Source organism: Benincasa hispida, chromosome 7 (genome assembly GCF_009727055.1).
Source record: "Benincasa hispida cultivar B227 chromosome 7, ASM972705v1, whole genome shotgun sequence".
Classification (NCBI taxonomy): domain Eukaryota; kingdom Viridiplantae; phylum Streptophyta; class Magnoliopsida; order Cucurbitales; family Cucurbitaceae; genus Benincasa; species Benincasa hispida.
Genome location: NC_052355.1, coordinates 34,105,122 through 34,117,817, shown reverse-complemented (window position 1 = coordinate 34,117,817; position 12,696 = coordinate 34,105,122).

The window sequence follows — 12,696 nt, the reverse complement described above, 5'->3', positions numbered from 1 at the left end:
ACGAAAATCATCGTTCTGATTTCCTTCAATTGGTATCAGAGCCAGGTTCTCTGATATTCCAAATTACATTATCTGAATCGAACGGTTTTTTATAGTCGTGGTGGTTTCTGCATTTGTGGTTACTATTCTACATTTATGATGTGAATTTGATGAATGTTTCGGGTTATAAATTTCCTTTTTGTTAAAGCTTTCGTTATTACTATGTATATTGTAGTAATTGTGAAGCCGTAGACTGACTGCGTTTTCTGGCGAAATTAACTTCATTCGAGTCTGTAATTCGAAAAGTTTGAGTTTGTCGAGTCGTTCGTGATGAAGCTTTGGCACATGGTGATGCAGTTCTCAACAAAGAAGAAGATCAAGCGTTGATCGGATCGTGTAGCCTCAGGTTAAACGACGTAGGGATTTTACTAAGCGATCGTTTAGTTTTTTTTCTAGGTGATCATATAGTATTTTCTAAACGATCGTTTAGCTAATGTTAAGCGATGGGGTTAAATCATTTACCAATATCGTGTACGTTGGTTGTGCGATCGCGTAAGGCGCTGGAGGTAGCGCTCGTAGTGGAGCGCCCAGGCGCACGCTAGATGATCGTGTAGTTAGCAAGCTTCATCGCTTAGTTACTACCTATGTGATCGTGCGTATGCGATACGGAGGCACTAGCTTAGTGGTCGCTTAGGCAATGGGGCTTCGCGGCATCGTAGTCGCTTAAACGATCGCAGAAGGTGGGCGTCGTGCTGAGCGCACTGAGCGATCGCATACTTCAGGCTTCATCGCTTAGTAAAGGTACATGATCGTGTAGTAATAGCTAAGCGATCATTTGAATTGTTCTAGACGATCGTATAGGAGATGCTAAACGATCGTTTAACTCTAGGAGCGCTGGTAAGCAATAGAACGAAGGGTTTATTTTATCGTACAGACAATCGCGGGGAGCTTAGTACACGATGGATGGTTGGAGAAGCGATTCTTTGTCAAGCAGTTCAAGACCTGGTTCGCTTATTTGAACCGGAGACTCCTTGTCTTTGTAAAAGTTAGCTTTCCCTTTGTGTTTTAAGGCAATTTTACCCGGTTCATCAACTTTTATTTCTTATACATGTGATGTATGGTTCTTATATGTCAAAGTGTTTGTCATATAGTTAAAAACCCACCTTAGGTTGTGCAATTACTCAGGCATCATATATTATAAATGTTATAATCAAGCATGAAGAAATTACTTGAAAGCATGCACATGCATCATGAAATATAAGAGTTATATTTTGCATGTATTGAGCATTATCATGCATCATCCTTTTATTATAAATGTGAATAGTCTAAGGGTGAATGGAAGCATGTTTTTCTTGTTTCATTGCAGTTTTGTATAAGTATTATATAAAAGAAGTAGCAATGAATGGACAATGCATTAAACATGACACTTAGGCCGTTTATAAGCGTTATGAATGCCTTGCATGTGTTAGCTTCACATTGTGGTTGTTTCCGTTTATAAGTGTTATAAAGGAAATTAGACCTAAAATCAATAATTCAGAGTTACATGCGAACTTAGGGTGAACTCAAGTTTTTTAAAAGGGTTTTAAAATTGAATTAAGATAGACCTAAGCTCAAGTGGTTCTGAAGAGTTTAGTAACCTAGATTAATCTTTTAAAATTGCTTTAATAAGAAATTGGTTGGAATAAAAGATTAAATTTGTTGTAAACCTATCTATAAGGGACCTTTTGTCTAAGGCGAGTTCTAGCTAGGCTGGGGTTCTTAAGTTGACGGAAACGTAACACCCCTATCTGGGAACCTACCTGGAAAGGTGAATTAGATAGATTTTCAACAAGCATACGACAATTTGGTCAAAGACTCCATTAAAGAGTTTAATGGATGATAATCAAAAGTTGTTCAACTATCCAAAGTAAAAGTTACTCTTGGGAAAACCTAAAAGTCACTTAGTTAAAATCCTTAGCCATGTTTTTTTCTAAGTAAACTAAACCCTAGGTTATAAAATACTTAATACGAAGAGGAGGCGTATCAGATATGTCTATGATTCCACTCACATTTCTCCATGTATGTTCACAACATGAGATTCATGCTTGGCCTCGAGATGCCCCATGATGCATCCCCCTTCAAATGGTGTTTGCATGAGTCAGTATCAAGGTGGATGGAGAGAGTATTTATAGTAAGTGGGTGAAGGGTGTGTGCCAACACGTCCTATGGTCTTTGTTTTTGGTTCACACTGTGAGATCATTCTGTATGCCCTCGTGTCACCTTTGATGTGGCCCCCTTCGGATGGGTTTTGTGCAGTTGGTCAATATCAAGATGAACTCCAAAAATGGATAGGGTCGCTTTAGGTTTTGCCCCAATCGGATTTTTTCCCTTCAGATTGGCCTTTTGGGAAGGACCTCTAGGGCTTCAAATGGCGGGTCACACTTACAGGAGATTGTTAAGTAAGTTAATGATCTCTTGGCCAAATCGATGATGGCTAGTCATTATAGGAGCAAGAGTTGTTCTGGTATTAATGACTGGTTGAGAACTTCTCAATTCAGATGAGGAATAACTGACCTCCCTTCGGTGGCTTTTGTCCTAAACCTTTGAAGCGCCATTGCAAAACTAGATGTCACACGGGGTTTATGTTAGTTTTGCTAAAACCTTATTGGATATTGTTTTGTTTTACAATGAGTATTTGCTTAAAACCTAACGTAGGTCAATGTGTTTTTCTTTTCAGCAACTTGTTAGTATTTCCGTTTAAAGCTTTTATAAATGACCAATCTATTACAGTGAAAAGAATTATATGAAACGAATTTCGTGGCAAACGACTTCATCCCACTACTCTCCAAAAGAGGAGACAAGACAGTAAATATGATTTATTAGTCTTGGAGACATGTCTAGTAGAGAATGATGATTCTACCTAAATCCTAGATTCATATGCTACCAATCATGTCAGTTCCACTTATCAAGGATTTAGTTCCTGGCAAACGTTACCACAGGGAGAGATGACTCTTCGAGTCGGTAATGGTGAGGTTGTTTCAGCTGTTGCTGTAGGCAGGCTGAAGTTATTTGTTGACAAAAAACGTTATCTGTTACTGGATAATGTTTTTGTAGTTTCTCATATTAAGAGGAACTTAATCTCGGTTTGTTGTCTCATTGAACAAGGCTATACCATCTTCTTTTCTGAGAATAAAGTGTTTATTTTCAAGAATGGAATGGAGATTGGTTATGGTTCAATGGAAAATAACTTATATGTACTAAGGCCGTTAGTCATTAAAGCCTTGTTTAATACTGAAATGTTCAATACGACAACAACAGCTAAAAGACCAAAGGTTTCTCCAAAGGAAAATGCCCATCTTTGGCATCTAAGGTTAAGTCACATCAACCTCAATAGGATTGAGAAGTTGGTGAAAAGTGGACTTCTAAAGAGTTTAGAAGAAATCTCCTTGTCGGTATATGAATCATGCCTCGAAGGTAATATGACCAAATGACCTTTTACTAGAAAAGGTTACAGAGCCAAGGAAGCCTTGGAGCTTGTACATTCAGACCTCTATGATCCGATGAATGTTAGAGCTCGAGTGGGTATGAATATTTCATCTCTTTCAAGGTTTTGGTATCTCTTCCTAATGCAATGTAAATCTGAAGCTCTTGACAAGTTAAAGGAGTATAAGGCTGAAGTTGAAAACTTGTTAAGTAAGCAGATAAAAACACTACGATCTGATCGTGGTGGAGAGTATATGGACCTCCAATTCCAAAACTATGATAGAACATGGGATTGCGTCCCAACTCTCGGCCCCTGGTACACCTCAGCAGAATGGTGTATCAGAAAGGAGAAACAAGACTTTATTAGACATGGTTCGATCTATAATGAGTTATGCTCATCTTCTAGACTCGTTTTGGGGTTATGTAGTGCAGACTGCATGTTATATTCTGAACAACATTCCCTCGAAAAGTGTTTCTGAAACACCTATTGAGTTATGGAGAGGTCGTACAGGTAGTTTATGCCACTTCAGGATTTGGAGCTGTCCGGCACATGTGCTGGTGACTAACCCAAAGAAGTTGGAACCGCATTCGAAGGTTTGCCTCTTTGTGGGCTACCCCAAGGAAACGAGAGAAGGATACTTCTATGATCCAAGTGAGAACAAAATGTTTGTTTTCACTAATGTTATCTTCTTAGAAGAAGATCTCATGAGGGATCATAAGCCATGAAATAAGCTCGTTTTATGTGAGATCTCAAGTGAGACTGAGACTGTTGAGGGTTCAACAAGAATTGTTCAAAAGGCCGACGGAACAACAAGAGTTGTTGAGGTCGGGACATCTAGTCAACCAGCTCAAAAGTTGAGACTGCCTCGATGTAGTAGGAGGGTTATGAACCCACCGGATCGCTAAGCCCAAAACGTCATTACGATGATGGGGTCGAGCATCCATTGTCTTTTAAGAAAGCAATGGATGATGTTGACAAAGATGAATGGGTTAAGGCCATGAACTAGGAAATGGAGTCTATGTACTTCAACAACGTCTGGGAGCTTGTTGATCCACCTAATGGGTAAGACCTATTGGGTGTAAGTGGATCTATAAGCGAAATAGAGGTGTAGTTGGAAAGGTGCAAACCTTTAAGGCTAGGCTCCTGGCAAAGGGTTAGACCCAAGTTGAGGGAGGTGACGATGAGGAAACTTTCTCACCTGTTGTCATGCTTAAGTCTATCAGGATTCTCCTGTCCATAGCCACATTTTATGATTATGAAATATGGAAAACGGATGTCAAGACTGCCTTTTTGAATGGTAATCTTGAGGAGACCATCTATATGACTCAACCAGAGGGGTTTGTGATTCAAGATCAAGAGCAAAGAGTTTGCAAGCTTAATAGATCCATTTATGGACTAAAACAAGCATCTCGATCTTGGAACATCAGATTTGACTCTGTTGTCAAGTAGTTTGGCTTTGATCAGAACGTTGATGAGCCATGTGTTTACAAGAAGATCATCAACAACTCAATAGCATTCCTGGTACTGTATGTAGATAATATCCTACTCATTGGGGATGATGTAGGTTATCTGACTGACATTAAGAATTGGCTAGCTGTCTAGTTCCAAATGAAAGATTTGGGTGAGGCACAGTATGTTCTAGGGATTCAAATCATTCGGGATCGCAAGAACAAATGGTTAGCCCTATCTTAGGCATCGTACATTGATCAAATGTTGATCAGGTACAGGATGTAGGATTCCAAGAGGGGTTTGTTACCTTTCAAGCATGGAATCATTCTGTCTAAGGATCAATGTCCTAAGACACCTCAAGAGGATAAGAAGATGAGACAGATTCCTTATGCTTCTGTTGTAGAAAGCTTGATGTATGCAATGTTGTGTACTAGACCCGACATTTGCTATGCAGTAGGGATTATCAGTCGGTATCAGTCCAATCCAGGATTTGACAATTGGACGGTGTTCAAGACGATCCTTAAGTATCATTGGAGAACGAGGGACTATATGCTTGTGTATGGAGATAAGGATATGATCCTTACAGAATACATGGACTCTGACTTTCACACCGATCGAGATTCTCCCAAATCGACATCGGGGTCAGTGTTTACTCTAAATGGAGGGGCTGTAGTTTGGCGAAGCATTAAGCAAGGATGTAACGCGAACTCCACTATGGAAGCCAAATCTATAGCGGCTTGTGAAGCAGCTAAAGAGGCTGTTTAGCTGAGGAAGTTCCTTACAGATTTGGAAGTTGTTCCAAATATAGATTTGCCTATCACTCTTTATCGTGATAACAGCGGGGCTGTGGCAAATTCGAAGGAGCCTCGGAGTCATCGTCGAGGTAAGCACATAGAACGGAAATATCACCTGATCAGAGAGATTGTGCGTCACGGTGATGTGATAGTTGAGCAGATCGCATCGGAACACAACGTTGTTGATCCCTGTACAAAAGCCCTCATAGCTAAAGTGTTTAAGGGTCACCTGGAGAGTCTGGGTCTGGGGAACATGTGGTATCTTGCTAGGGCAAGTGGGAGATGATACTGGGGTATGCCCTAGTTTATTGTATATTGTACATTTTTATATTGTGTTGTACATTAGTCTCCCGAGTCATTAGAACAAGTGGGAGATTGTTGGGATTGGTGTCCTAATTCTCCCAGAGTCTCATTGTTTTGTAAAGATACACATTGTTCAATGAATAAAATAAGTGTTATTTAATTCTGGCATTTACTCATATCCAATAAACAAAGCTCCTTGGTTATCTTATGTGAACTTAAGCATGTATATGTGATATACAAGTGGATCATGCCTTAAGTGATAACCTAAATTGGTCTGTAGTATAAGGATTAAGGTGGGATACCTAATCCTAGTGACATTACGGATACGGCTCACTTTGTAGAGGTTTGCAAGTATTGTAAACTACTACAAATGGTAGATCCTGACCATTCGTGTGGAGACGTGGAGTGGGAGTGTCCTATACAAAGAGTTTGTATAAGACCTGGACCACGAGATGACTAGACTCTATATATAATGTCGTTGATACTAGAGACTTGCATTTCACCTAAACAACCATAGCTGACACGACTTCAATCCTGAATGTTTTGTGAACTCCTCCTTTGAGGGCGGTTCTTTGATTAGTATGGGTGAGAGTGGTCAAATTGCCAACTCAACAAGCCTACCTTTTTGGGGACTTGTTTGATCTGGGAGCTGGGAACTCAATCCACAATATGGAATTCATTCCTTTCCCGAAGCAGAGATGTGTAAAGAGATTGCTCCCTTGAGGGCTGATTTGCTTGAACATAGTGGCCACAACTTCTTTTTGGAAGAGAAGACTCAGTCATAGTAGGACTATGATTTATGTTCATTAGAGGGATGAGTGGTACTTAAGGAGACAGATGTAACTACAGAGGCATAACGGTTATTGGCCTAGCTGTACTTACTAGTGATCTGTGAAGGGGTTGTCACACAGTTGATTGGTTAAGATGGACACATATGATTTATGTTCATTAGCCAGTTATTCACGTACCATTGGAGCTTCGGATCTACAGGTCCATGAGGTCCCCTTGGTAGCTTGGATTCATTTTGAAGGATCAATTCTTGGTGTTTATTTGAAATGTTCAAATTGACAAGAGGTATTTTGATTATATGTGATATAATTGGTATGATGTATGAGATACATCTAGTGGAGGATTGATGTAAATGAGATTTACAGTTAATGTAGCAATGGAATAGGAAAGAAACTATGGTTTATATTATGTTCATGAGATGAAATTTAACTATAGGTAATAATATAGGTATGATAAGTTGGTTTATCATTTATATTTATATAATATTAAGTATATTAGATAATTACATACTATTTTTCTTTTAAATAACCAAAAGTAAAGTGGTGGTTATTGATCATGGTAATCAATGAATTTGAAGAAGGAAATCGGTTTCCTATTTTGAAAAAAGAGTTTTTTTACATAGAAGTGTTTCAAAAAAATTTTGAAAAGTAAATTTGAGTTTTCTCTCGCGGAAAAAAGAATACTCACAGAAGTCGTGCAAGTAAATATAGATTTGACTTAAATGACTGGCTAGGCTAGGTAATACGATCGTTAGCAGGGTGCTAGCTAAAAAACGATGCGTGGCAAGTGTTTAACTAAATCAATCGTGCAGTGTTTACTAAACATCGCATAGCTGGTTGCTAAGACGATCATTGGCCCAAGGTAAACGATTTGTCGTGTAGAATCGATCCGAGCTAAAGATCGCATAGTTTTGATCTAAACGGATTGGACATCGGCCCTATACGATAGTCTCCCAAACTTCTCCACTTGCCGCATGTCGTGTACGCGATCGTCTGTTTTCCTCCACTTGTCCTGCCTCACACCAAGTCCAAAAAGAGCCCACCCTCTGGATTCTTCACTGCCGAAGAATACCAAGGTTGCCTGTTGGGTGGTGGTCATGGTAACTCAATTCGACACTGTCTGAGGATTTCCGGAGGCCGGTCTCGTGGTGCGTGGGCAGAGGAGATCATTGTAGGACTGAGCGTGAAGTGTTCGTTGTGGTGTTGCGGTCGTTAGATCGAGCGAACTTGTTGGTTTGCTGTGTGTTTCAATCAAGTTCGCATTGGATGAAGGAGACGCTTTGCCTTGATGTTAGTACACGTTTTTCCTTATGTACATTTTGTTGTTATGTTGTATATTTCTCTGTTACATTTATAACTGCTTGTTTTTGAAGTCGACTGTAAATGATTTTGTTGAGTTTCAATGATTTAAGTTTGGAATAGTTTTTTGCTTTCCGCGCTGCTCACTGAAATCATCGTTCTGATTTTCCTTCAGTACGTCATCGTCCACTCCCGCGGGGATTTTTAATCCCAGTCCTTGCCCCATTTTCCATTTTGAAGAGTCCGGGGTCAAAGGGCGCAGAATCCCCGTTCGGGTGGATCGGTCGTCCTGTTTGGGAAAAATCTCCGCCCAATAGTTTTTTCTTTTTAATTATTTTTTTTTATTTAAAGTCACGTAATTTTTGTTGTATTTCTTTGAAAATGACTACACTTTTAGGTAACAAGTTATTTATTATTATTATTATTATGATTAATTATTTTAATTTAATAATAAAATATTTCCTGTATAGGCCACTAGATAGTGTGTGTCGTTTGTATATCATGTTTCATTCTATAACCTATTCACTATCATTATTATTACATTTAAAAAGTTAAAAGTTAATAATAGTTATGAAAAAATGTTAAAAAAATTAAAAAAAAATAAATAAAAACAGTACCTTGTTATATTAATATATGTATATATAGTGAGTATAGGTAAATATATCTTTCTCACGGTGAGGTTGGGGTCGAGGACGGGGCGAGGATATGCTCCCCATCCTCACCTCATCCTCGGTTCGGGGACCCGTTTTTGGTCCTTGGTTTACCCCATCCTCAGTTAAACCATGGATTCTCTGCCCCAATCGGGGCAGGTACTTGCCTTGCTAGATTGGTCATTGTCTATCATTCTTGTTCTTTGACATTTATCCTCTGATTGTGACTCATCTCCCAATTCCATGTTATGTTTGGCTATGGGATCTAGAATTTCCTTGGCTTCATTATAAGGCTTAATCATGATCCCTCTTGTGACGATTGAATTTGTTGCCATTTGAGAAGGTTTATTCCGGCCAGTGTAGAATTTCTCCATTTGAACAGTGAGAGGTAGCCCGTGGTTCAGACAACTTTTGATGAACCGTTTAAACCTCTCCCACGCATCACTTAAGGTTTCAGAATCTCTTTGTTCGAAGTTCATGATTTCCTTTTGTCGCCTTGTGTTGACAGTTGGAGGGAAAAAAACTTTTGTATAAATTTTTCTACTAACTTTTCCCAAGTAGTCACCTCGCCAGGTTCAAATGAGCTCAGCCCTTGCTTCGCATCATCTCTTAAAGAATAAGGAAACAGAGATAATCTTATTGCTTCAGGTGTGATTCCAAGAATCAAAATGAGTTACATGTCTCCAAGAAGCATTTCAAGTGTGTATTGTTAGCTTGTTTGCTCTGTTGTTATCATGACAATTTATGACGCAATCTTCCAAAAATAAAATTTTTATGAAAGAGCGTTAAGAAAGCATGATCATGATTTTAGCCTAATTTTAAAAGAAAATGTCTCTCATGCATCTTTAAGTCATTGTTTTTGCGAAATTAAAGTCTTGCATGCTTAGAATTGGGTTGTCTGGTTTATACTTCTATTGTCACCCCGAAAAGTCCACCTTTAACTTAGGAGTAACCATGCTTGTCATAGAGCAAAACTAGACAAAGTGGATAAAATAGGGTCTACGGTAAATAAAGAAAAAGAAAGAAAGAAAAAAACACTAGTCGACGTGTTTGCAAAAAAATAGTGTGTGTGTGTGTGTGCATGGATAGAGTTGACCTCCGCCATATCTAGTTAGGGCCCCGTGAGAAAAGAATGGATAGGTTCCCAACGGTTGGGTGTGAAAGTAAGCCCTCTAGATAAAATAAATGCTCTTTATGTTTTGTATATGTGTATTTAGGCACCATTGTCTTAGTATTCCCTCTCTTTGCAAGTTTGATATGTCCGAGGTTGATAATTGAGCCAGTAGGGGAAAACGGGATGAGGACCTTTAAAAACTTTTCTGAGTCGTGCAAGCTTAACTAGTAAAACTCTAAGGTCATTCAGGCATGAATAGATTAAGATCCATTCTTAAACTTGTTCTTTATTGATTGATCATAATTGAATTTCGTTTTTTTATTTCAAATTTCATTCTAATTGACTGCTGAAACTGGAGTAACAACCTTGCAAATTAAGCTAGCTTATCCTTAATTATCTTATATTTTATTTGATTGTGTGCTTTTACATTGCTTAGGACGAGCAAGAATTAAGTTGGGGATATTTGATAGGTCTAAAAAAGAACTATTATTTATAGCTTAATTTGGGCTCGTTATTGGATTTTATGTGTTTATTTTTCTATTTTGTAGGTATTGAGCAATCAAGAGGTAGAATTGGAGGTTTGAAGCTGAACGGGGTTAGTTTGAAGCAATTTGGAGGTGATTTGAGTATCCAGACTTCAAAGGAGTTAAAATTATGAAAATACCATTGTCACGGGGTTGCAACGCTAGCCTGACGCTATAAGGCAGAATGTGCAGCGTTGCAATTCTCCGAACACTATAAGAAAAACCACCTTTCTTAACGTTTACAATTTAAATACTTGACCTTTTTATGAATAAATGTCAAGAAATAGGTGATTTTAAAGAAAAAACGTCAAGAATTGTCTTAAAAAAGCGGAGGTTTCAGAAAATATTGTACTTGACGTTTTAAAAATGTCAAGTTCAATTAATGGTTTCTTGACATTTTTAAAATGTCAAGAATATTAGAATATACAAGGCAGCATTGCAATGCAACGAATTTTGAGGAAAAATGAAAAACGTGTGTGCCTCATGTAAACAACGTTGCAACGCTACAGGTATTGATGAAAAAATAGTGCGCCTCGCAAACAACATTGCAACGTTCTCAATAGTGTTGCAATGCTATAAGACAGATTTAAAAGAAATTTTCTAACCGAACTGCTCGTTTTCCTTTCTTCTCCTTGCAAAATTTATGCAATTCTTCTTGGTTTTTCACTTCCCTTTGATGCATCTTTGTTATTCCATCAATCTTGAAGAGATTCTTCATTGAGGTAAGTAGATTTAGTTTAGATTAGGTTTAATTCTTAATTTTCTTTGTTTGAGACATGAACTTTCAAAGCTAGGGCTTGAGTTTTTTTGGTTTGAGGCTTGAACTTTCAAAGTTAGGGCTAATCTCTTATGTATATTCTTGAATCTCATAATAAATTCTTCTTTAATATTATTCTTGGTTTGAGGCATGAACTTTCAAAGTTAGGGCTTGATTTTATTCCATCAATATTGAATAGATACTTCATTGAAGTAAGTAGATTTAGTTTAGATTAGGTTTAATTATTGATTTTCTTGGTTTTAGGCATGACCTTTCAAAGTTTGGGCTTGATTTTTTTTTTTTTTTTTTTGAGGCTTGAACTTTCAAAGTTAAGGCTTAAACTCTCCTGTATATTCTTGAATCTCGTAATAAATTCTCCTTTTTCATATGATCTTGGTTTGAGGCATGAACTTTCAAAGTTAGGGCTTGATTTTATTCCATCAATCTTGAAGAGATTCTTCATTGAGGTAAGTAGATTTAGTTTAGATTAGGTTTAATTCTTGTTTTCTTGATTTGAGGCATGGACTTTGGTTTAAATGCATCTTTCTTTCTTTATTTGAAGTCATTTGCACTTTTCCTTGTAAGATATTTTACATTGATCTTGATGTGTCGAGCAAAGTTGAGGATATTTGTTTGAAACTTTCTGTTTATATCATTTGTAGGATATTTTGTATGAAGTGGTTCTTTATTGACGTCAAGGTGCTGTTATGAGAAAAGTTCTATCTTTGTAAAAAGTAATTTGTGGACGTTTGAGCTGTTGGGCTTTATTTTATTATGTCTAGTTGCTTTTCCTTCAAGAGGTATGATCTAAAATTAGGTACCATAATACAGTGTCAAAGGTAGTTTTGGATTGGTACATGTGATATTTGTTATGTGGGTAGATGGATAGTTTTAATAGAAGGTTTGGAAATGTATGTTTTGAAACTGTTCATATTTGGTCGACCGTAAGAATTATGTTCCTTATGTTGATTGAAGTGCCCATATGGGTTTGTCCATATTCTTCTAATTAACTTACAAAATCCTTCAGGTAGTTGTAAAGTTTCAATCTATATGTTATAGTTTTTGTATATTATTTCATTGATGTAGGATCTCAAATCGACAAGTTCAAGGTGGGCTATGTTTTTCTTGTGGAGACAGAAACATAGTGAGCGAGATTTTCCTAGAATTACTTCATACAAGATTGATAGGTGTAATTTTTTTTAAATTGTTCTTAGAGGGGATGGGGTTGTTGATTGTACAATAGGAAATGTGTTCACATGAGGGTTGATAGCTGTTATACTTTTGAAATTGTTCATATGGGGTTGATTATAATGTTGGAATTGTTTATATGGGGTTTTCCATATTCTTTTAACTCAGAAATACTTTATGAGGTTGTAATATTGACAATGTTAAAGAAGTGAAGTTTTTATAAAGAGATATCGGTGGAAATTTGGTTGATATATAAGATTGAAAATGCATGTATTGTTTATTTGATTGGTGAATGTATGTCATATATATACCAAATGTGGTTGTTGGATCAAAATACAGGAGAAATTATAGGTAAAAACATCAACATTACATATTTTTTTTAAAAAAA